The following is a 27,719-nucleotide window of genomic DNA, read 5'->3' as shown; positions in this document are numbered from 1 at the left end:
AATCTGGGAATAATATAAATCACACATTCATGGCAGGCACTTCAACATCTAAAGAATTTTTTGACAAACTACAAGAAGTGTATGTCGAGATATTTCAAGCATTAAGAGACTGAAAAACTTGCACATCAAACTTGTTATAGACAAAATAAATAAATGAATAAATAAATAAATAAATAAACCTTGTGTGTTATCTCTACAACAGACTAAAATTCCATATCAAAGCCAAATGCAACTAAAGAATCTAGAAGAAGCAGATATTATGAAGGACATAACCCGACAAACACTATAAGTTTCTCCCATTGTGCCACCTCTCAAACACTACAGTCCTGAAGAAATTAGGATCTTTAGTGATATATGTCAAGCTAACACACCCACAACCAAACAACAACATGAACTTCAACCATAGGTGACATTACACTTGAAAATAATAGGTAACTGTAGTCAGCAAACTAGACTTGAAGTCAGAGCACTGTCAACAAAAATTCGATCAAGGAAGCAAGTATGTTACAACATTTACAATTCAATTAAGAACAAGAACATATTAAACACTGACATAAACTTACCAGCAGGAAGTGTTCAAAATACTATTCACCAGGGATTGTAGAGTACAAGTTGTTAGAACTTTTGTGGAGATAAAATAGCATTTGGAAAATATATAATCAGATAAATACATCAGCTTAATGGTTTAAACCAACATTCAAATTAAGAAAAAAAAGTTTTTAACAATAAATAAAAAAGAACAATACAAAAAAAATGGACCCATTTCTATGGGTTTGTGCTTTCTTACCAAATTGTTTTTCTATAAATTAAAAAGGAGGGTGATATTTAGAATGCTCCAACAGAGCCCAACAGCAATAATGCATTTTTATAGGTGTTAATAACTTTGTTCACAATAATAAAACGTGTAAGACAAGTAACTTAGCCAAGAAAGATGAGCTGTGTATATAGAATTACAGTATTGAACCAGTCAGTCAAAAGGGAAATTAAAATACGGCTTAACATTAGATAAAATTAATAATATGCTTTAGTCCATCAAAAATGATGAAATGCTATCAGATGAAAGGCATATTAGATTTATAACAATACTTTCGAAAAACACCATGGCTATCATAAACCAGCTGCATACATGATATGATCTTAACTAGGTGTACCTTCCCAGACTGAAATAAAGCCCCAGTAATCCTAGTGTTTGTGCACACTTCCATTTATACTATATGTACATAGTTTTACATTGGTTATTGACCAGAAGCCACCATAAATAATTTAGAACAATCGAAACACAGTGCATCCAACATGTCCGACAAGAACAGAAAGATGGGATATCAGACAATCCTCCTACTGTTTTAAAATTGAGAATTTCATGTCTTCCTATCCTGCTAATAATAACAACAGTCAAGAACAAAGCAGAATGACAGAAGAAGGTGAGGAAAATATAATCTCCATTACATAAAATGCAAAGGGAGAATAAATTAAGTATAGTGTAAATGTAAAAGAGTTGTGTGAGAATACTACACGAGAGAAAAATAAGGATATACCACATCTCTCAGTCTTAAAGAAATATAAACTATGTCGACATGGCTTACTGTTATAACCAGATGGTAGCTCATATTAAAACAGACAATAATTGCTTCACTAAAACCACTACAGATATGAGAAATTACCATGTGTTCAAGAAAAACATCAATGTATCGTGAAGGCCAATGCTTTGCTTAGAAAAATTGCCTACACTGCTGGTTTAAAGGGATAAATCCCTGGCCACAGACAGGGTGACCGAAGTTCAACTAATGTATCGGATGCTTGACAGTGCAGGCAGGGAGGATGGGCAGTGGTTCCTGGCTGCAATTAGGGAGGATGGACAATGGTTTCTGGCTGCAATTAGGGAGGATGGACAATGGTTCCTGGCTGCAATTAGGGAGGATGGACAGTGGTTCCTGGCTGCAATTAGGGAGGATGGACAGTGGTAACTGGCTGGCTTTCACTGCTAATGTATGACAAATTTATCTCAGCTGAAGAACAAAAGCTAGTCAAGACACTGGGTATGGGTATGGTGGTACCTGGGCATCACCACACAAACCAATGATGGAGACCCTTGTCTGCATCAATGACGGGATTTATGTTCAGACGGAAATGTATAGGCAGTCCTTGTAGTGACACAAGTGATCATGTTGCCAGCAGGGGAGGGAATTAAGCTACAAAACTGCCCTCGTTTATGAAGAAGGAAACTCTCTGATGTTTGCCCGTATGAAGACTCGTCCAAGTATCTCTCGCCATAGAGAATAAGGAGAACTGAATGGGTGTCCTCATGACAAGGGAATAAATGGGCTTGAGCCTAGTAGGGCTGACTGACAGAGAAAAAGCATTTGAAAAAAAAAAGTTTTGTTTAGACACAAGTCAGGTTTACAAATGTGGAGAGATGAATTACATCAATGTTGGTTTGCCAAGCAACTATGCTAAGCTGAAATTCTGCACCAGTTAACATGACGGTTGCCAGCATAACTCATACTAAATTTATTGCAGATTTATTTGGACTCCTATCAACAGGTGAAGTTATTTTGGTATTAATAGATCATTTTATCCAACTCCCAGAAACAGAGACTGTTGTATTTGTGTTAGCCACATCTGTTATTCCCATTATGGACAAATTATTCTCACTTTTTTGGTGTTTTTCTGAAGTTGCCAGATGTTTAAGTTTCAGATATATGAAAATCACTCCTTCACAAGTTAGTAAACTAGTAGAAAGTTTACAGCAACCTAGGAGAACATGGAGAGATGCAACATCCATTGAAAATGGTATATCCAAATATTTTTGTAAGAGTAACCTGGCACATATCACTTAGCTATAAGTCAATCATCAGACAAGGTTTTGTATGAGTTCTAAACTTAAGCTGTCATCTTTCCAGTAGAAAATTATGGTAAACGGTCACACATTGAAAAGGAAATCTATACTGACAACAATGTCAGACTGAATACAATGATTTAAAAGTAGGGGACAACATGTTATCAAAACAACTTAGCTTATGAATATTTAGAGTTTTTGACATATAGCAGACACCTCTGTAAATAGTTGATTTTGTTGTGTTTTGATGTTCTTTTTTCATTGGCTTGTTTATCTAATTTCTATATATATCTAATATGCTACATTTTTTTATCTAATTGTTAAATTTTTAATAAAATATTTGAGAAAAAACTTAGCTCCACAAAAACACACCATATTTCCATCCAAACCTTATTTAATTGTTCAAGTGTTAGATTTTATGATGACAATAAAGAAACAAATGAAGACAGGAACTTGACATTGGTCATTTTCCAAAACAAGCAGCGGTATTTTAATTTCTTAACTGACAGTGTCAAATGCCTTTTCTCAGAGAACCTTCTTTGTCAAGCAAGAAAATTACCCATAGTCTAAAAGTACTTCAAAATCCCCACCCCCTCAAGTCTACATGCACACAGTACAGGGTATAAAACAAAAATCTTTTAAAACCTACACATTTTAAAGAATGCATAAACAAAGACTGTTCTTTTTTATAGCATAATCATGTCCATTAATTCTAGTACTCAGTTTTTGGTAGTCTAATGCTGGACAGGTGATACTACCTGCAGTATATATTATATTATTTGTATTGCAATTGTAGTACCAAGGGGCTGTAGAGCTTGTTTTATCTTTACTTTTTAGTACTATGTTTGGTTTACCTGTGTTCATGTTCTTTTATACTTTAACAAAAACGTTATGGTCTTTCTTCTCAGAGCGATAAAATAATACCATTACCTACTAGTACCTATTATGTTAATATGGTGTTAACAGCTCTCTAATAATTATCTGTCACTGGCATGCCATCATGTTAGAGTGGTCATGACATATTTGTAGCTTCCAATAGTATTTCTATTCTGTTTGCTTGTTCCCTGTGTCTGTACAATTTCAGGTTATAAGGGATCAAGTCTTGTACTGTTGTCAGTTTTCTGAGTTGGCAGCTCTTCAAACCTGGCCTCATCATCATTATCAACCACGTTTTTCCCATTTTCTACATGATGTCAGGGTATCACATCAACTGTGGCCATCTCTGTGTTGATTCAATGCCACTATTCTTACCCTCTTCAACTGCCATGCCTTACCATTGCAGGTCTTCTCTCACACAATCCATCCATTTCTTTCCTGGACACCATTGTTTCCTGTTGTCTTCTTTCTGTCTGTCCCAAATCTTCTTCACCAGATTGTCTTCTGCTTTCCTGCACATGTGCCCAAACATCAGTAATCTGTTCTCCTTGACCTTTTCTGCAATTGGGGCTACCTTGGCTTCTGCTCTGATATGCTCATTTCTTCATCTGTCCCATAGTGTGCATCCTACTGCCCTTCTCAGGCAATTCATTTCCATCACCTATAGTTTCCTCAACTACTGTGCCTTTACTGCCCAGGTTTCTATACCATACAGTAGTACTGGTTACACCACACCACCATTTTATACACCTTACTTTCCTGCTTCATTGACATTATTCTGTCACACACTATCCCTGACACTCTGTGTCAGTTGGCTGCAGCCCCTCTTATTCTAGTTTGACCTCCTCAGTCAGACCTCCCTTCTCCTAAACCCCCCCCTCCCCCGGTACTTGAAGCTGTTAAACTTGTTCCACTATTTTCTCTTCTGTCTCAGTTCTCCGCTTCTTCTAATTTCCCTCATTTGCTGCCATTTCAGCTGTCTTATCTGTACATAGATTCATCCCATGTGGCCTTCAGTTTTGCATTCCATTCCCCTATCCTTTGCTGTAGTTCTTTTTTTAAACTCCTTTACTGAATTATCACTTGTGACATAGGCAAACTTGCATTTGCATAATATAAATCAAACTATATTAAAAAGTTCACATTTATAAACATTATAGGATATCTAATAATATATGTGATATTTAGTCTAAGCAACATTACATAAAGTATGCAATTCCTGCCCTCTATTAAACCGCATTCCTCCTCCAAAATATTTTTTCTGCATGTATGTTTCCGTTTTTTTCTATGTAATTTATTCCTGTCCTTTTCTAAACATCCCACTTCCTCCTTTGCTGAAAATCGTGTTTACAGTGTGTCTGTGATGCTGCATCATCTGTGTAAAGCAACTTTCTTGATCTGTTATCTTCAACTTTTCTTGATATCTCTCAATACATTTTTATCTGACTGATGAATGCCTTTTGATTATAATGCAATATCTGTGTGTTAGTCAGACTATCACATTATTTGCAGTTTAAGCCAGGCCTACTTTTCAACAGTCTAAAGCACTTGACTATGTAGATGGCCTCCTGTCTTTCCAGCTAAAATTTCAGCTATATGGTGCTGGTGGTTTAAGACACACCATTCAAAAAGCTATCAAAGCTCAGTTGCCTCTGCTGAATTTTTGTCTCCAAGTAACAATTCTTGTTTCAGATTTTGGAGGTTCTTTATCTTCTGTCTCTACCCTGTGAATTATTTGACCAATATTCTGTAAATTGAATCTGTGTGTCCTTTGTAACAATAATTGGTATGTCATTCAGACAAGCTGCATGTAAACCCCGTTTTGCAGTTTCTCTTTTGTGTGAGCCCCCCCAAAACACTGCCTTTTTACCTACATATTAGAAAAGATACAAATCCTTATTAACTGAGCCCTCAATACTTCTCATCTACATATTATGTTTGTGCAAAATGTCACAGATTACGTTTATTAACCAACATTTTCCTCTAGACATTCCTACATCTAACAGTTCTCCATAAAAAAGTTTTTCCCATTATCAATAAGTCATTATCTCTTTCTCTCTGTATTACTGTGTTCTTTTGGAGTCAAAAGTGTTTTATTCTGAAAGATGTTACTACCATTTTGGACCATGCTAACAACCTTGAGGTACTTAAAACTTCCTTTCATATTTACTCAGTGGTTCAGTGAATAATATTGTTGCCTCACAGCTGGAAGATCCCTGGTTCGATACTTGGCTGGGGTGCCTTCCATGTGGAGTCTGCATCTCCTCCCTGTGGTTGCATGGGTTTCCTTTGGGTGTTCCAGATTCCTCCCACATTTGAAAGACATGCAGTAGTTGGATTAGGTGCTCTAAATTAGCCATACGTGTGAGTGTGTGTGTGAATGTGTGGTGTGGATGAACAACCATGATATGGCTAGCCACCAGGTGGTGTAAACCCCGGATCTAGTTGACACTGTTGAAGTGACACCCTAAACCCACGTGCAAAAATGGGAAGATGGGATGAATAGATGGATGTAGTAGTCACGCTGTGATAAAACAAATAACTACTCCAGCCCAGATAAAGATTACTGTTGCTGTTTGTAAGCTGTTTGCATACTATGGAAGCTGGAAACACCGGGATATGTAAACACACAGGTGATATCAGATATACTGTAGTCCCTAATTTTAGCAATGTATGCCGGGAGGCAAATTACATAATACATTTTGTGTATTGATATTTGGCTATACCAAGGGAAAACATCTACATAAAGGTAAATACATGCATGTCATTTGTACATCTAGTAATGAGATAATAGTATTATGTGAATTTTAAATGGTAATGTAATATGACTATAATAGTAATGTGTAACAATTCAGTAGAACGTTTTAACTCAAAATCTTTGTTCACATGTAATGTTGCTGATAACTTCATTTTTCGTGCAAAACAACAGATATATTCACTTTCCTGGTTAAGTGAACTTTCTTCTGCACAAAATATATCGGTATATCCACTTGCAATTGCTGTAACACCGATTTGTTTTTCTTTTAGTTCAAATATTAATTCACCACACAGGTTCATTCTTTGGGGGTTGTTCTCAGGCACTTAGGTTAGTATCTATGGCACTCTATTTAGCTCCTGCCATGGCTATCAGCATATGGGGTGACTATGTCTTAATAATGTCGTCTTATATGTGGCACTTTTGGGCATCTTTGTTGAAATCATCTGACTTTAGGAATGAAACTGGTAATCTCTCCCCCTCAAGGTATTGCATGAGTCTGTCATCTGTCTTGGGATATGCAATAAATCATCTATGAAGGCTAAATTATAACTGTCATCTTCCGTCCACCTAGGAGCATGGTCTTAGCTATCTATCAAGATCATGAAATCGTGGTCATCCAATCTTCTTGGACATGGCACTAGTTATCCATGCTTCTCAGATCATGCCATTGCTAAGCCATTCTTCTTGGAGCTACTCTCTGTTACCCATGCTTCTTTGAGCATTGTGTAGGTTATTCATTCTTCTTGGAGCATACCATTAGTAGTACATGCTTCTTGGAGCATACCATTAGTAGTACATGCTTCTTGGAGCATACCATTAGTAGTACATGCTTCTTGGAGCATACCATTAGTAGTACATTCTTCTTGGAGCATACCATTAGTAGTACATGCTTCTTGGAGCATACCATTAGTAGTACATGCTTCTTGGAGCATACCATTAGTAGTACATGCTTCTTGGAGCATACCATTAGTAGTACATGCTTCTTGGAGCATACCATTCGTAGTACATGCTTCTTAGAGCATTCCATTAGTAATACATGCTTCTTGGAGCATGTCATTTGTTATCTGTACTTTCTTGAGCATGCTGTGGTGCTGCGGTAGCATTGTCACCTCACAGTAAGACGTCTTGATCAATTCTCAGCTAAAGCGTCTTCTGTGTAGAGATGTGCGTGAATGGGTGTACCTTCGTTGAAGGTTGTGCGTCAGGGCTGGCAACTCGGCATGCAAAAATCTACTGCCAATCATTAGCAGACCGGAGTTCTGCTGTGGCGACCCCTAATCGGGAAAATCCAAAAGACACAACAACTTTCTCGAGCATGCTGTTGATTATCCATTCTTCTTCTTTGAGTATGACATTGGTTATGTATATTTCTTGGGGCATGGAATTGGTTATTAGAGCTGTCATTTTACATAATATCGCCTATATTAGCTGTGCACATTAGATGCCCTGCTCTTGAAACAATTTTTGCAGGCTACTAAATGTCAGCTCTGTAGTCTCATTTTAGTACAAATTGGTCAGTAATAAAACTTCTGTTTAGCTGGTCATTCATTTTCAGAATTTGCTTCGTATGTATTTGCCCAGTGACCTTAAGTTTTATTTAGTTAAGAATGAAGCTCAGATACCAAATTGTAACAATACTGGTCCCATGTTACTGGTGTATGCATGTCAGAACAGAAAATGTAGAAAGCACTTTAAATGATGAAGTCTGCATCTTTGTACTCAGGTGTCCAAAATGGGCATCGCTGATCTTAGCTTTGTCTTTTCTGACTCCAGATATCTGTACTCTCATCTCTACAATATAAGGCTGCCAAGAAGATAATTCTCCACTGACAGCGGTTTCCAGTATTGCTCCCAATACGTTGTACAAACTGAAGCGCAAAATGTGGAAACATAAAGTGCTAAATATTTAAGTTAAAAAAGGCTTGAAAGAATACTGAAAGGATGAAATATGCACAGATTCGGGCACCTTGAAGGATAAAACCTATATAGGTTAGAATATATACAGAGTTACAGAGACCATGAAGGCAGAAAATATAATACAAAATAATTTCTGGAATCCTATCCTATCCTCTCCTATCACCTATAACATTTGGTATTTGCAGCTATGAAATAAGATATGAGGCATGAAGTATAGGTTTAGTGCTACAGGTTCTTTCCATCTAATTACAAATCATGTAAAAAAGTAATCTAATACACATTTAATTTAAAACACACTTAGTTGAATCGCATTACATCTAAAACTTTATATACAGTAAAAACTTCTCCAAAACTTCTTTTTTGAAGGAAGCAAGCCCCCCCCCATACCCCCTCACCCCTTAATTAAATATTTTAACTCCACAGTTGGACAACTGAAGAGAAAAGAGGAAACCTATCACAAAAGTGAATAACTGCAGGTGCACAAACAGAGGCTTCTAGAGACAGACATACAGTATAACAGTGGACATTAGCAAGGCACATATACTGATCAACATTAGCTTGCATTTTAATTTGTATAATCAAAAAACATACCAGCGGTAATTTTCTATAGCTTTATACACTTTTCTATCCAAAGTGTTTCAGTCATTTATATTTTAGATGAAATGTGTTTTATTTACATTGTGAACTTTTTTAGTAGATAATGTGTCATAGATAAAATATGCTACAGATAGATAGACAGAGAGATAGATAGAAAGATAGATGGATAGATAGATAGATAGATAGATAGATAGATAGATAGATAGATAGATAGATAGATAGATAGATGGCTTCCCTATAACCCATCCAGACATCAACTTGAAGTAAAAAAAAACATCCTGTACAGATGATCAAAAATCAGCTTATTGCACATTGCTGTCCTTTTTCTGTATAAAATTGTGAACAGTGGGGAGTGAGGAATAGATATATATATATATATATATATATATATATATATATATATAATACACACACACACACACATATATATATATATATATATATATACACACACACACATATATATATATATATATATATATATATATATATATATATACACACACACACACACACACACACACACATATATATATATATATATATATATATATATATATATATACACACACACACACACACACACACACACACACACACACACACACACACACACATACACATGTATTACATCCCCTTTCTCAGAAGGAAAATATGTTCATTGTCATCAGAGGTGGATTCATTATACATTGCTCTGTAAACTGATACATGGCACAGAAACATTTCAGTACTATATATTCACATATATCTCAACATCTTTATGATCTTAATGCAGCAGTTTGATTTGAATAACAGAAAGTAGTTTTCTTTTTCTTTAAACTTATGTAGCATCACTAAAGTTGTTTAATAAAACACAGTGTTATGTTTTCAAATTTTAAGTGGACATTATAGTTATTGCATTTTAATTCTGGCATTTCAGTTTAGGAAGTGTCTATATATTTAGCTATCTAGCTGGCTGAGTAATCTTCAAAACGTAGAATGTTTGGAGAATGTTGTTGTTAGAACTATATTTTTTTTACTCAAAGGACCTTTTCCTGTCATTTTGCTACTTCAGTCTTGCTAGACTGGACAGTAATACCTTTCATCTGTGTAGTAAGTTTCAAAATTTAAGGAGACATAGGGATGCATCCACTCTTTTGGGTCTACTAGCTGGTAATGTTTCCAGTTTTTGCCCTGGGGTGAAACATTGTACTCCCAATGTTTCAATTCTGTGCAGGTACTGGGGATGTGGGCACCTCTGGCCTGTTTGTAGGTACTTTATTCTAACACTTGACCCATCTGCAACAAGCCTGGTATGATGGCTGACTTGTTACTTGTTGTGGACCTTGCTATTGGTATGTTGACCAGGTTAGATGGACATTTCAGAATATACTTGGTGACAGATTTTCTTCCCTGGGTTCTCCACTGTGCAGCAACAAAGGTCTAGCAAGTTTAGACATGGGGTTGTGAATTGCTTTTTTTTTTAGAGTAGCCAAGGTTAAGTATGGGGCTACTTGTTCCTTTGAGACTGTCCACCTGGTAATTTGAGAATGTTCATTCAGAAATGTGTGGACTTGTTTGTTGACCCAGTGTTGCTAAAGCCTCCTTGGTTAGTTCTGGATGATTTCAACTTCTGGGTCAGCGATGAAGCCTTCGCTCTTGCACAGGGTTTCCTTTCTGTTATGGCATGATTTAGCTTTTCATAGATAAGTTTTTCTGCTGTCCATTTATTTGAACAAACTCTGGCTTCATGTTCCTGCTTGGAATGTCTACCACTGACTTGGTGATGGAGCCTGTCTTTTGGGCTGACCACCATCTTGTTCATTCATCAGTGCATTTGTAGGAGCTGTCATGCTGCAACCTGTGATCAATTTATCCATGTCTTTCACCAACTTCTTATGGTGCCTAGAATAGGTAGTCCTGATGATGTGCTTTTTTTAACTCATAATACAGCTGTAGATTTCTCAATAGACTTACGTGCCTCACCTCTTGTATGGCTGGTTCACCTCAAGCCACATGAGCTATGGTCTGTTATAGAGCTCGTGTTTCTAGGCGACAGGGATGAAGGCTTGAACATAAATGGAGATGCATAGGCTGCTTTGAGGTCAGGCTTAGGTTTGATGAACACTGTGCAGTTTATAAGGTAGAGATCTCCTAGAGAAAACCACAGAGTGCTTTCATCTGATGAATATGAATTGACCACATGATTTTTCACAGCTGAGCTGGCTTTGCTGTACATGTCTTCTTCCATGATTAGCACAAACGACTCCATCTTAGATTTGTTGTGAGTTTCAGGAGTTTGACTATTTGGATCTTGTTTCCTTCATGTCAGGTGTGTGAGCTGTTACTTACAGTCTGGATACTTGCCCAATCAGGTTATTTTAATCTGTCCTGATGTGTTCAGACTAGTAATTTATAAAATTGTCATTATTTCTCTAAGTACTGGGTTTTTCCAGCTGCATTAAAGGAGACCCTGGGCACCCAGTTTCCGAAAAAGCATAATCTTGACCATAAAGTTTTGGATAACTGACATAGTTTGCTGACAGCTTGACTGCATTTTGAGAGAATACTACATTCATGATTCCAGTCAGTCCTATGACACATGATATTCAGACAGCTTTTACTTTGCTTTTAAAGAATCTCTTGTTGAGATGGATCATAGTATTATTATGGTCTGGTCCTCCTTATTCTCTGTGTTTAATGCAGTTGATTATGATATTATTTATGACAGGCTTTAAACCTAATGTGATCTATGGGCACTGCCCTTGGATAGTTTGCCTGCTATCTTATTTATCATAAGTGCATCCTATTACATCTGGAGTTTATTGTGATTCTATTTAGAGTCTTTATTTTTCTCCACATACTTGCTTCATTAGGAAAGCTCATTAGATAATGCGATCTTTAATGCCATATGCTGTGGATACTCACCTTTTCTCTTTTCATTGGGAAAATGTCTGCTGCGGATTTACTTGGTGAGAATCTCCAAAACTGAATAAATGTGAACCTCCTGTGACATAAAACAGCCAAAATAGTTGCCTTGGTTATTCAGGCATATACAAAGCACATGGATGTGGGGCCACTTTTACTCTTTTTAGTGAGTCATTCCACATGTTTGCTCCGATTTAGCTGTTGTGGATGTCTGTACAGTATCCCAGGACACCCAGGTGCTTCAGAGTGATACGCTCCATCTCATCACTTTGCAGATCCACATTATGGTAATTTATTTTGTTAGATTGGTTGGTGTATGGGGTACTACAGTGGGTGGCAGAATATACTGCCTGACATGTCTCTGTGCTGAAAAGCATTTCCTGTATTAGAAAACAGTGCTGTCACAGGTGGAAGGAGCTGCAAAGGTACTCAGAAAATAGCTCATAGAAGAGTTCTCAGGCCCAGTAATTAAATAAATATATAACCCATATTCACATTGTTCTTCCATAGCTTGATCTGACTTTATTGTAAAGCATATTCAGGAAGGAAGTTGTACATGTGAATGTATGTATATATGTATGTATGCATGTATGTATTTATTTATTTATGTGATTGTTTGTATTTGTTAACCAGGGCAGAGAACTGATCCACATGTATCTATTTCAGCTTCATACCTCTTGGCCTTCTGCCCCTTACAAATGTACATCCTGGGTCAACTAGCATGATGCTTTGGGAGTTAGAATACTGGTATCAAAACTATGAACAAAGTCAAATATACAGTTTAGCAGCTGGTCTGCATTTTATTTTTTATTCTTACCCCAAATCACCGAAATCTGGGTGCAAGATTAACTCACTCCCAAAATATTAAAAAAGTGGTCTTATAATTATGTGATTCGAGTTTGCATGGCTCAAAAGAAAATAGAATTCCCTGTCTGATATATAGCCTTATTGATAGTGTGTGGACATCTCCAGAATAACAGAAGCTATTTCTCAGGCCTTCTAATTAGGGGGTGTTCCTTGTGCCCAGATGAATACATGGATACAATGCAGATGGTATTTGGGGAAGGAGGCACCTTGTGATTATGACTGTGCAGGATATCTGTGATTGCATTTTCCAATGTAAATATACCAAGGTTAGAGGAGTACTTGACTTCCATGTGCTTATGCAATGCATGCTTTATTATCCAAATGGTACCAGTGTAAATGATGTTAAAAGTACAGTCAGTAACGTAACATGATGTCTTGCTCTGTAGCATTCTACCTGTCCATTGCATGTAGATTATTGTGTCAGTTTGCATGCTGTATTCTGGAATGCATCATACTCTGTGTTCAGAAGTAGGTGGGACATTGAGACCACCATTTTACTGGTGATGACACTGTTGATAAATGTAGATGTGAAGCCTTATGGTGTCTGTGCCAATGTAATGTTACACATCATGAATTTGGATGCTGATTTTGGCTAGGAGTTAATGCCCGTATATCACACAACTAGTATTTGGGGAAGGAAGCTGTCTGTATTACTCATATGATTCTGCAGGGTATCATCCCTGATGAGTGGTACACTGTAGTGGGGATGCCCCACCATAAGGGTGGCCTTACAACTGGCCCAGGCAATTAAAGACCTATCAGTCTAACAAGCTTCACCTGCAAAGCCATTGAATGTATTATAACTGACCTCATAAACTGCAATATCAAGAATATTACTTGAGTTGACACCCTACAGTTTGGCTTTGTGAAGAGTAGATTCTCTACTGAATTTGGTAAACCTTTATCAAAGGTTATAGAGTCTGTTTGCATTTGTCCTATATTCCTTTCCCTTAAAGATAGGTTTAACAAGTGCATGACTCCAATCTTGAGGAATCTCCATCTACTTAAAAGTCCTAGTGAATACGGCATATAATGGTACTGTAAGTTCATGCTGAAGCACTCTCAGGTCATTAGTACTAATTCTGTCTCCTCACTGTGCTTTCTGCCCAGTTTGTGTAGTTGTTTCTCAATATAGTCTAATTTCAGTATCTGAAGTTACCTGAATGGTACTAGGACAATTTATCACCCCCACCCCTTTGTGGAGTCTATTTTGCATAAGAATTTATAAATATATCTATAATCTGTTGTGTCTGAAAATACATTTTAGAATTTGCAGTTTATCAGTTTTATGTCTTTACATCTATCCACCACATCTATGCAAAGGTTTCATATTTTGCTCAATATCTTTATACACATTCTCTTCAAATCTTCTTGATCTTTTCTCGCACTATGTTTAATTTGTCTGCCCATCTTGTAAATTTCAATTTTCAGTGTTATACTTTGACCTCTTTTATATTTCATATGCTTTTGTGACTCATCTTAGTCAAGTATATTGTTTTTATGGTAATATATTCTCCTGCCTTTGTGTGCCTAGATCCTGATTTAAACTTTTTTTTTGATTTTTGCTTTCAAACAATTCCTCTTTCAAAACTTGCCACACTCCTGCAGTTTTTCCACTAAACACATCACTCCAATTAGTGTTACACAGTGACTGTTTTGCCTCTGTATAATTGGTTATTACATTTCTGTGCATTGGATTAGATTTCATTTTGGCAGAATTATCTAGCAACAAATTAACCTTTGCAACCTCATGATCACTGCACATCAACTGTGGTAAAACTTGACATGAACAGTCATTCCCTTAAGCACACAATGTCTAGTTTGTTCCGTTCCCTGATAAGCTTTTTAATAATCTGAAGCAATTGTTGTTCCTAAACATATGTTATGAATAATGTCCTTACCAATATTGTTGAATCAACATTATTCCAGTTTACTTCTGGTAAATTTAAGTTTCCAACCACTATTATTTTTCCCTCCTATGTTTCTTGCAAGAAGCATTTGAATTCCTCTAAGTCGTCAACACTTGACTTTGCTGGTCTATACACTCCAAGTATTATATGTCCCAGGGTTGTCTTTATTGTCACAGTTATATGATCTATAGTATTGGTGTTATCACTGAATGTGTAATAATCACAGGCCTCATTATCTTTGATACCTATCATAACACCACCACCTGATTTTTTGTTAGAATGTCTGTTACAGTAAACACATTTATAACTTGACAGAACTGGTTTCCACTCATTGTTCTTTAATCATCCTAAACAATAACAACATCAGTCTTGTGGGACTGTAGCAAATTTTACATTAAAAAAAAAAAAATTACTAATGCTCCTAGCATCAACAACCATCAGAGATACATCAAATGTTGCTGTCTGTGAACTGTTAAATTTCTGACCTGGCAAAAATCCTGTTTTGTGTTAGTCAAATGTATTTATTTATTTATTTTTGTATTTGTTTATTCATTCATTTATTTATTTTAGTTTTATGACTGGGGAAGTCCACTGCACCTAAAAAGGGCCCGTTTTCTGTGGAGGCCTGGGGAGAAAACCTCCAGTAACGATGACAAACATATTAGCATATACACATACAAATGAAAAAAGTCATACAGCTTTATGCAGCATTCTACAGAAAAGAAATTCTACATTCTATAATAATAATAATAAAATCTAGTAACTATACAGTCTTAGAGTCATTAACAGTGAATTACAACTGAAATTTTACATTCTACAATAATAGTGGTAAAAATCTAGCAACAATACAGTCTAAGGGTCAATAACAGTGAATTACAAGTGAGGGCCAGAAACTGGTGGAAATACATTTTTCCAAGACTTTTGAGTGCGGAAAGTATGGCAATAGGATGGAAATTAGTGGTGTCAGTGTTTTTTCCACCTTTATGGAGTGGGATGATGAATGCTTGTCTCCAAAATGAGAGAACATAAGAATAATTTTATGCTGGGAAAATGAATCAGTGTTAAGAGATCGTATTAGGGAACATCTATACTCTATTAGTAAGCATGATAGCAGAAATGCATTATCCAAACATGTTATGAATGCAGGACTAGATCGCAATTTTACATTTATGGTTTTGGAATTAGACAGGATTAATCCAAGAAGGGGTGATATAGAAATGCATACTGAATGTATTGAGATTAAATGGATGACTACTCTACAGGCCACTAGAGGTAAAGGGTTGAATGATTTTATACCTATTAAACCCGTGTTGAAATTGCATGGCATAAGGTGATAGTATTTAACATTGGTGCTCTTTTTATTTTTTAGATTTGAAGAAGCATCTAGTGTGGATGAGAAAGCGCTTATCTTATTTTGTTTTGTTTGTTTTAGTCTGTATTAAAGTTTTATATTGTGTTTTATCTACTGCCTGGCCAGTTTTTTGCTTTTACATTTAAATATTCATTTATCGGCTCTGCTCATTTCTGCTTAACAGTAATAGAACAATGATGATCCAGAGGGAAACAGAATGTAAAAAATATCTCTGTTGTTAGTGGGTTTTTATGTAGCGAAAGCATTTGGCAGAGTAAGCTGGGGTTTCATGGGTAGGGTAATGGGAGCATTTGCATTCCCTGATACAATAATAAGGTTAATTGGGAGGATATATGAGGGAATTGAGGCAAAAATTAAAGTGTGGGGGTTCCTCTCTGATAAGTTGTGTCTGAACAGAGGAAACAGGTCTGCATAGGACATATTACTTATGCCCCGTATTCTTTTAGTGAGGAACCTCTGTGGATGTTCCAGTTGTTGGATATGCCTGGTTAAGTACATACCAAAGGGGGAATTGTACTCAATGATAGGTTTGATGAATGCCAAATACAGTTGAACAATGGCTTCCTTGGACTTAGATGCCATACAAAGTTGTACAACATAGAATGATTTCCTCATTACTGTAGACACATGATGATCAAAAGCTAGATTATTATCTATGTGTGCCCCTAAGTCCCTGACTACTGGGTCAACTTTAAGGGGGGTGTTGTCAATATGAAAGTTACCATGGATGGATGACTTTTCAAAGGATACTATTATGCATTTCTTAGCATTTAGTTTTAGTCCATGGATCTGACATCAGTTGTTTGTCTGTGTCAGCCCCTCCTGGAGAACATTTGTGTCAGTGTGAGATTCAATGAAAGCTCCTAATTTGTAATCATCTGCAAATTTAGTCAGCCGGAGACCACTGACATTGGTCTTAACTTCTGAGAAGTAAATGCCAAAAAGGAGAGGTCCAAGGACTGATCCCTGAGGGACTCCACTTGTAACTGGCCTCTTTGTAGAGATGGACTCCCCCATTCTAACTTCCTGGGTCCTGACTGTGAGCCATTTGGCTATCCACTGGGTGACATACAGGTTTGTACCTAACCTCTTGAGTTTGTCAATAATGCCAGAGTGGGGTATTGTGTCAAATGCCTTGGCTAGGTATGATTTAGGCCCGAAGAAGCTACCTGGCAGGTAGCAAAAGCGCTTGCCTCTTGTGCCTGTTTTATTGTTTTGTAGCCTTTTATGTCTATTTATGAAAGTTCCACTTACTTCACAGTGGTGTGCACCTAGCTTTTTCTCAGTTTTTCTCTTTAGTGCTTGTTGGTGCACTTTACCAACCACAAGAAACTTTGTTTCAAAGAATTTCATTGTTGTAGCTTCTTGGTTGGACATGGCTGAAGGTATCTCCATTGAACTAGACTACAGTCCTTGCCTGGTGAATAATCAGGCAGAACGACTACAGAGACTGATGGTTCCTGGTAACAATCCTTTAATGAGTTACACCTTTGACAAGAATGTGGAGAACTCTGTAGAGACTGTTGTGTTACAACAAGACTTTATGTACTATACAGAGATTTAGAGAATAAGCCCTATAAGTTTAAACGTATGCAATGGCAGAGATTCCAACTAGAAGCTTGTTTGCATTTTAAAATCATACCTAGAGGTTTGAGGGTGTTGAAGATGCCAGCATATGATGCAGCTTACCCTGATCTCTTGAAACAATGGCAAATGAATTTAAGACTTGGGTTTGACTATCTGCAGCTACTTAGAGTTTTTTAAACCTATGGAAGAAACTCTAGTCAAAGACATCAATAAGCTACAACAGTGTATTCAGACCCAATTTTCATGAGATGTAGTAGGTGAGAAATTGGATGTGTTATTTGAAAACATACAGAACTTTGAAAAGAGACTTCAGATTACTAACTGTAAAAAACTGCAAAGAAACTTGAATGACTTCAATGATGGGAATGTGTTTTCATGGCTGAGATCAAGTGATACTTCAAAATCTAGCCAGTGTGGTATTGATGGTATTACCAACTCTGATAGTACAGCTGGTAATCAGAATTTTAATTCTGAAGGTAAATTATATATCGACCTGAGCCCATAGAGTCCAAGCCACCAGGAACAGAGCAGGGCTCAAAACTGACTTCACAAACTGTGCCTATGCCTTCATTTGAAACACAGGAAGTTTCTAAAGGCAGGAACGTTGTGATGATGCATTAGTGCATCATATACCATTGAGTATGGAGGATGAACAGAGCCCATAATTACAGCACATCAAATTGATTTTTCCCTTGCCAACCCTCTTCCATTACCCAAAACAAGGAGCCGCTCGAGGCGAGGGCAGCTGCACCAGAGGTTCCATTCACCAGAAACCAGGAACAAGGTAAATACATGGAAAAGGACATAAACACTTTAGTTATTAACATTTCCTCACTTACGTTGAGCTCTGAACAATATAGTCTTTTGAACAGAGGCTTCTCATTTATTCTGATGCAACAGTCTGATATTTCAGAGATTATTTTAGATTTAAAAATGTTTGCCAGGAATTTATCATTACGTTTACGGTTTGCTGACTCTGTAGGAGCCCACAAACCATTCAAGAAGAACAGTACATATGTTCCAGTCATAGACCCAGTTATTGAATTGTTCACTGTAGCATGTGAAAGAGACATTTGTATGCTCTATGAAAATAATGTTAAAAATAAATTGTTTAACCTTGCTGAAGGGGAACGTTTAGCATTAAAACAGTTGAAGGAACTTTCTTCAGTGGAGATTCGTCCCTCAAAGGAGGAAGTATAGTTGTGTTAGATAAAAGTCATTACTTGAAGAACAAGAGACTTAGGGACACAGGTGGACAGTGGTCTCACCTTCGATAACCACATCGCTGCAACAGTCAGGAAATCCTTCTATGTGGCACACCTCATCACTAAGGGCTTTTCATCCAGAAAAAAGGAGGTCATTGTCCCACTGTACTCATCCCTCATTAGACCCATTATAGAATACAATGCCTCGTTTGGTATGTACTTCTCAAGACATCTGCAACAATTGGAAAGGCCACAGAAATACCTCACTAAAAGAATCACAGGCCTAAAGCAGATGCCCTACACTGACCGCCTTAAAAAACTCCAGCTATACTCTATCACATATCGTCTACTCAGAGGGGATCTTTGCTTAACATACAAAGCCATGTCAAACCCAGAGCTGTTGGACATGCTACACTTAAAGAAATCCCAATCCCTCAGAGCCACACGCTCCAGGGATCTAAACCTTGTAATCACAATAAACAAAACATGCTGGAGGGATAGGTTCCTGACCCAGAGACTCCCCAGACTCTGGAATAGATTGCCCATACATGTCAAGCAGAGTGCCTCTTTGGTCCTCTTCAAAAGGAACCTTGACGATTGGATGGGAGAAAGGAAATTCACCCCAGGGATCATGTCAGTCGCCCTGCTAGACAGGGGTCCACAGAAGTAAATATTGTGGGAAGAAATAGCCAGGGAATTGTTATGGCTAGGCTTGTATAGGCCCTAGGGCTGATAGCCTAGTACCAACCTATGAACCTATGAACCTATGACTGAGTTATTATGTGACCAAGAGACTTATGTGCATTTAAGTAGGGGACAAGTAGAAAGACTTGCATTTTTTCTGTTTGATATGTTTATGACCAATGTGATTAATGAAGAACTTTTTAAGTACTTTTCAGAAGAACATCCACTTATACCGGTGTTATATGGTCTGCCTAAAGTGCATAAAAATGCTGATAACCCCTCTGTGCTGCTCATTGTATCTAGTAGAGGCTAGGCCACAGAGCCAATCTCCATTTATGTTGAGAAGATGCTGCACCCCATTGTCAACTTAATGAACTCGGTCTGAAGAGATACAAATAATTTTTTGAGTGAGTTGTTCCCAGTTGTAAATGAAGTACAAGATAGGACAAATTAGTTTTTTCTAACTTTAGATGTTAATTCTCTCTTCACAGTTATTCCCAATGACTGGGGAATAGAGAATATTAGAACTCTGTTATTAAATAAAGCAGTTTTAGATAGCAAAGCTGTTGATTTAATTTGTAGTTTATTAGAATTAATATTAGAGAACAATGCATTCATCTTTAATGATAATTATTACCTACAGAAGGTTGATGTAGCGATGGGCACAGCTTGTGCTAATAGCTACTCCAACCTAGCTTTAGCTCAGTGGAACAAGAGAGAGTCATTAGGAATAATGACTTTTAAGCAGGGATGTCGGGAGGCATACGCACTGTACTGATTTCAGTACAACTTATTTAGAAAAGGGGGTAGCTTTTTAACTAAAAAAAAAAAAAAAAAGCGTTGGCTCTTTAAGGATGCTTGCTGGGTGTTGTGGTGAAGGCGAACGGGAGCTGACGTCATGTCCGGCTGGCTGTGAGTGGGAAATTAGCTTGAATGGAGGCTGGAGCAATTGTTACTTAACAGATAGGAGTGCGAGCGGAAAACGGATTATCAGGTAAGGATAGTATGTGTGAAACAGATCAGGACATTATGGAGGTGTGTGTGTGTGTATGTGTATGTGTGTGTGTGTGTGTGTGTGTGTGTGTGTGTGTTGCTACATTATCTTTGGCACTGTCCTGTATTTATCGCACATAACTGTGAAGCAGTTTATCGTTTATGTTGAAGCTTCTAACAATCATTCAGGACTCCTGAATGATTGTTAGAAGCTTCAACATAAACGATAAACTGCTTCACAGTTATGTGCGATAAATAACATTTTCACAATTCACTTTTTTTTCTTTTCAATAAGTTAGGTTTCTAGTATTTGTAGCTATGTTTATATCAAAGGCTTCATGTTGTCAGCCCTTTTCTGTTATCGCATGTAGCCAAAATCTTCAAGAAACTATTTGAATAAAATGTTTCTGAAAGGTCAAATAATAAATTCAGTTGATCAGCCTTGTAGTTCAAAGGGACAAAGCCAAAATTGCATCCCAGATTATATGTGTTTGACTAGCAGCATGGGCAATACAAGGACTAGCCAGTTGAGGATGGGAGTAAGTGGCTGAAGCCAGCTCAGATATCCAGGGGATGAGAGAGGCTACCTTGAATCACTGAAATAGTTTGGTCAGGAGGTTGTATATGTATGGAAATACACATACATCTGACAAATGCAGTGACTGCACAGCATATAAAGCTACAGCTGGATGGAGGAGAGGTAGGCCACACTCCATAGCAGCAGTATGACGCTGCACCAGAATCCTTGATCTCCTCAGTGGCCATAGAGATATTGGTCAGGCTGAGCCTAGGAAAGGCTAAGGTAGGTCAGGTAGAAATACTGAATGAGAACAGGAGAGGTGGTAGTTGACTCATATAATTGAGCCTTAAATATGGTAAAAGTTCACTAAACTTAACACTAGTTGTAGTATGCTGCCTACAGGAATAATCATTATTTGTACACTTGTCTCAGACTTTCAAAGTCCTTAAAGGTCAATTCTAATCTCCATTTCATTTACCTTTCTAAGATTTTTATTCTATGTAAGACTTTTTTTTTTTTATTAGCAAGTGTGTAAATGCCCCCACATAATACAACAGGTGTTTAGGCTCAAACCCTGTATCTTTGCTTCAGGGTAAGAACAGCCTAAAGTCCCTAACCACCACCATTTCTGAACTTTGTTCAGATTTGCTTTTCTAACAGTTGTGAGCTATGGTGAGAACTGAAGTTGCATTCCCCAGTTGTGAGAAGTGAGAACTGAAGTTGTATTCCCCAGTTGTGGTGAGAAGTGAGAATTGAAGTTGTATTTCCCCCATTATTGTTTTTGTTGTTTGTCCAGGTTTTTTGTGCTAAGAGGTTGAGAGCTATCTAATAGCCATTAAGTTTCAGTCTTCGTATTTTTCAACCTGCTGATTTAGCATAGTGATATGTTATACTAACTGTAGTGTACATGGTTCTGGGTTCAAGACATGCATGGTGGTAACACAGCATTTTATTCTAGCAACTTTCCAAAATTATACAAGCAATGTTTAAAATGTGTCCCTGGTTTTTGGGCTTTTGTCCCACCCCCCAATAAATGTTGGCTTTTTCCAGATTTCTTGTGCTGCAAAGTTCAGAGTGTCGAGTACATTTTACAAGGAGCTGAGAGCTACAGGGGAACTAAAGTTTAGTGTTGCTTATGCTGAGTCTACTTATGCTGTTAATAACACAACAGGTCGTGTACTTGCTTTTGATGCAGAAGGCTGTGGGTTCTTCTCCCACAGTAGGTAATTGCATTGCTGATACTGTACTGTGTTGTGAAGGGGGGTGGATGCTGTAGTCCTTTTTGGCGAAGATATCTAGTAGTAACCATGAACTTGTTATCAGTTTGCCATCCATTCACTATTGCAATATTACTAGCGTATCACTTTTTTTAATGCAACACAGGCAATTTATTCCTCAAGGGCAACAGGCACTTTATTTGTAGATGAAACAATGAAATATAAAGTTGTTTGCTAGCAGCAACCTCTTCATTAGTTGCAGATTTCTTTAATGTGAAATTGTGTAGATGGCTTTTTTACTAGTTCAGAGATTGTGCATATTTACTGATACTGGTGGATGGTAGAAGTTTGAATAGACTTTTATGATGGAAATGTTCTGAATTGGGCTGTTTTGTCATTATTGGTGCATGCATTTTGTTTCATTGTTTACTGGAAAAATGTTCAAAACAATAAATTTAAAATGCTCTCTAACAACTATACTGTATTGTACAAGGAATATAATTTAATACAATCAGGAAGGTGTATCAAAGAGCACGTGTATGTTCCATGTGCAAGGGGCCTATGATTTGAAAACAGCACAAAGTTAATCTTTATCTGCCACTGGCAAAATGTATTTTCTTTGAATGTGGGTTTCAATGCTGTTTTGATGAATGTGAGTTTCAAGGGCAGAGAAGTTTTAATGCTAAGTCTAGTTTCATTGTGAGACTGCATTGCTTTGTTTAGCAGATATTTATTGGTGTTCGTGCTGTAAAATGCAAAATAAAACTTTTCTTGCAAAGCATTTAGGAATGAAGTCACTAAATAATGACAGACATTAAATTTCAGACGTCATAACCTTCAGAAAAATGCATGCTAAAGCAAGACCTGTTATTCTGTCAACTGTCTTAAGTTTATACAAGATCAATTTTTAGTACTGTTTGTATGTTCCCCCAATATATTTGGCCTTGTCCAGATTTCCTGCATTAAGAGGTTGAGAGGTATGTGCAAATAAATCGCTTTATAGAATTAGGAATATCCAAACCTCTCAACTGTCCCCAATTTTGGCTCAAAATGTTGCTCCCTCTAATAATCCCTCCTCAAAATAGAATTTTGAAAGAACATGTGGAGGCTTTAAAATTATAAATAACTAATGATTAGAGTTATACATTACTTTTATTTCAGAAATGCATGCAGATTCTCTAATTTTGTCAGCTGCTCAAGTTAACAGTGCTCATATTAAAATGGTGTCCCTTCTTTGACAGGTTCCCTGCTGTATTACTGGCAGTTTTATATTTTTGCATCACACTTTTGGTCCGTTTTTCATAAAATTGTGTTTTTCTGGCAAATTAGTGGCAAATCATTAAAGACTGAAGTTAGAACATAATGGCAGACATTTGATATATAGATTTCATACCTTTCAGAAAATTCATACTAATGCAAGACCTACTACTATTCTATTACCTTTCTAAATTTATAAGGGCAATATTTAAAAAAAAAATGTCTATTTTTGGGCCTTTGCCTCAGTTTTATTTATGGGTTTGTTTCTCTAAGAGGTTGAGAGGTATGTGTGTGTGTGTGTGTGTGTGTGTGTGTGTGTGTGTGTGTGTGTGTGTGTGTGGTAAGTAACATACCTCTCAACTGTCCAAATTTTGCAGAATGTCCAGATTTTTGCCCAATATTTTTTGTCTGTTCCTCATAAATGTTGTGATTTTCTAGAAAATCATTGAAGGCTGAAGTTGCTAAATAATGACACATTTGAGTTTCAGACTTCATGTACTTTAGAAAAACTCATTCTAGCACAAATCCTGGTATTCTAGCAACTTTCTCATACTAGCACAAATCCTGTTATTCTAGCAACTTTCTAAGTTCACGAGAGCACTATTTAATATCTGTCCCTGTTTATTTTAGGCTTTGCCCATATTTCTTGCACTAAGAGGTAGGTGGTGTGTGTGTGTGTGTGTGTGTGTGTGTGTGTGTGTGTGTGTGTGTGTGTGTGTGTGTGTGTGTGTGTGTGTGTGTGTGTGTGTGTGTGTGAATGAAACACTCTAGTTAGGGGTAGCAGGTGGTTAGTAATTTACTGAAGCTCAAAACCTGTACCTTAGTTACAGAAAACAAAAGCATGAATCCTCTACCCCAACTACCATGCTGCATTTTTCAAAGAACTGACTTTCAGGTTCATTTTCAATTCAAGGAACTGAGTTTGAGTGAATCTATATTATATTACTGAAGAGGCATTACAGCGAATGCCTCTTCATCGAAACTAAAAGAGCGAACTGTGAATTGCGAGAATGGCAGTAGCTTGGCTGGGGAGGGGGGTAGCAGTTTGAGAGCTGTGAGTACAAATTTGAAAATCCTAGCTACACCCCTGCTTTTAAGAGATATATTTTGACTTATAAAAGGTCAGTGGACGATATTTTTGTTTTATGGCAAGGACCAGTAGAAGAGACAGAACGTTTTGTAGATTATTTACACACTACTACAACGTTCTTAAGATTTAGCGATACTTACTCTTGTGAAGCTATTGACTTTTTAGATGTCAAAATAACTAAGAGTCTAGTGGGTGAGGTTAAGACACTGATACATAAGAAGCAATGTAAGAAGAATGTTTTATTGCACAAAGGGAGTGTGCACCCCCGACATGTATAGGAATGTTGTTAAGGGACAAGCGTTGCGAAGGATGAGGTTACACAACAATGACGAGGACATGCAGACAGCATCGGGTGAGTTAAGGAATGAGGTTAGGTACACAGGGGATAACGGAAACAAAGTTGATGCCCAGATAGCTGAAGCTTTGAGTGAACGGGGTACTAGGGGTCTTCCTTATTTCTCAGACAGACCCGATTCTCAAAGTGAGATAGATAGTCAAAGTAGTAGTGAAGTCACTAGGCCGACGTTCACTTATAGTAGTAATATCAGTAAGATTTGTGAAATTGTGAACAGGAATTAGGAGATACTGAATACAAATGAGAAAGTTAGACAGGTGATAGGAGCTAGACCACAATATGGTTTTAGAAATAGTAGGTCCTTGAAAAGACAACTGTGTTATAAGAGTGCTAGCAAGAGTTATACACCCCAGTCACAAAGAGGGGGCACCTTCTCTTGTAGACAAGCCTGTAGATACATCCAGTCTGGTAACTATTTTGAGCACCCACATAAGGGTTTTGTTGTAGCGGCATCACTGTATGCTGATTGCGGTACAAATGATTTAATTTATTTTTCATTCTGCGTTGAATGTTATGTTTGTTATATAGGTAAGACCAACAGGAGTTTCAGAGGAACCATCTTAGAACATGTGGGTGATATCAGGGAGTAGGAGAACTAAGAGTGCGTTGGTGCTTCATTTAATAGAGAAAGGTAATGAACACAGTTTTAAATTTCTAGTGCTGCAAGTGATAGGTAAGAATATGAAAGGAGGTGACATTAAGACTTTCACTGAAGAGAGGGAACAGCAATGGATTATACGCCTGGAAGCTGATACGTTTCCAGGCATTAATGAATGAGTCTCCCTGAAACCCCACCTGAAGCTATGCCCTTTGAAGCATTGAGTATGCTGTTTTATGCTGCATTTTTTGTATAATGTTTTTAAATATGTTTTTACAGATTTTTTGATACATTTTGAATTTTGTCAGGTGTAGAATTATTGAGGTTAAGATTTATTCAATATATAAAAAGGTTTTTACAATGTTTGTAAGCATCATTATCAAAAGGATTTTATACTAGGTTCACTGTGTTTTTAAATGATGATTGATGTCTTAATCAGTTCTTTTTTCTAATTGGCTTCATTGTATTTAAATACAGATGGTTTGACTGTTATGATTTAGGTCTGAAGAAGCTACCTGGCAGGTAGCGAACGTGCTAACCTCTTGTGCCTGTTTTATTGTTTTGTAGCCTTTTATGTCTATTTATTAAACTTTCACTTACTTCACAGTGGTGTGCACCTAGCTTTTTCTCAGTTTTTCTCCAGGTCAAGGTAGGCAGTGTGAACGATTTTTCACTCATCCATTGCTTTGGTGACCTTCTCAAAGAAGTCCCCCAGGTTGAATAGGCATGATCTGCCCTTTATGAAACTAGTCTGAGTTGGGTCCAGTGTCTGGAAGTTTACTATATCTCTGTTGATCATCTCCATGATAATTTTTACCATGGCTTTACATATAAGACTACTGAGACTTATGGGTCTGTAGTTTCCAGGGTCTGTAGATGGCCCACTTTTGTGCAGAGGGATGACTATTGCCTTTCTCCATTCATGAGTCATGAAGCCTGTTTGGAGGCTGCAGTTAAATAGTAATTTCAGAGGCCCTGATAGGTCATGTTTCATGCTGTTTAGAAGGCATCCTGGGATATTATCTGGGCCTATTGATGCAGTGTTCTTGGTCTTAGAGAGAGCATTAAGGACCTGTTCCCTAGTTATATTTAATGATATTTCCTGAGGGAAGGTTGAGGGGGAGAGAGGAGTAAAGTTGGAGCTGAATTTATCAGCCTGGAGGTTTGCTATATCTTCTGGCTTAGTATAGGTGGCTGTATTTACAAAGAGCTCTGCACACAATTGTGTATTGCCTTTGAGGTTGCAGACACAGCTAAAGAATGCTTTGTGATTGTCTTTGGCCTGGGAGGCCAAACTTATCTCAAATTTGGCTTTGGTAGACATTATTTGTCCTCTGAGTTATTTGTTTAGTTTAATGAGAGTGCTTTTATCCTGCTGGGTGCCGCACCTCTTAATTTTTGCTATGATTTTCTTCCTCCTGTTATAAATTCGACTGATTTTGTGATTCTACCAGGGTGGCTTGTTTTTTGAGTTAGTTCTGTACTTCTTCCTGGTGGGTACAACTGCCTCTATGCAGCTATTAACATTCTTGTACAGGGTTTCTGTGAACAGTTCTGCATAGGTATAAGTGTTCTCAGGGATTATAGGGGCTTGACATTTTGTCAGGTTCTCACTTAATAGCAGGAGGTTAGCCTTAGAATAGTTCCTGAATATTCCCGGTTTAGCTGGGGGTCCAGGTTTTATTTTTACTTCAAAGGAGACCATTTTGTGATCTGACCTTACCAGGGAAGGCATTACAGTAGGGAGTGTGCAGCACTCTCCCATATTATTGAGGACCAGATCCAGTATGGCTGCACCTCTGGTTGGTGTATTGACTATCTGGTCCAGGGAGTTTGTGTTTACAAAATCCAGGAATCTCTGTGCATGTACATTTGATGTCGTTTAGGATTGCCAGTTAATAGTGGGGTAATTAAAGTCACCCATGAATATGGTATTGGGTTGGATGGTTAGTGTTTCTAATAAGTTTAAATACATGGTATGGGTTTTCTGGGTAATACAAGGGGATCTATAGCTTGCAAGGAAGTGGTATTGGATTTTACCTATGGTGATTTGAACTTGGAGCAGCTCAAGTGCATTGTCCTGTTTGACCAGCTTTGAAGTATATTGATTTTTGATGTAGAGACACCTCCACCTTTAGTCCCTGCCTGTGAAGTAGCTGGTCTAAATGTGTGG

The sequence above is a fragment of the Protopterus annectens genome, chromosome 1.part0, assembly GCF_019279795.1.
Source record: "Protopterus annectens isolate FY-2018-M chromosome 1.part0, PAN1.0, whole genome shotgun sequence".
NCBI classification, from domain to species: Eukaryota; Metazoa; Chordata; order Ceratodontiformes; family Protopteridae; genus Protopterus; species Protopterus annectens.
The sequence above is the reverse complement of the archived record's forward strand: the minus strand, read 5'-3'. Positions refer to the sequence as shown.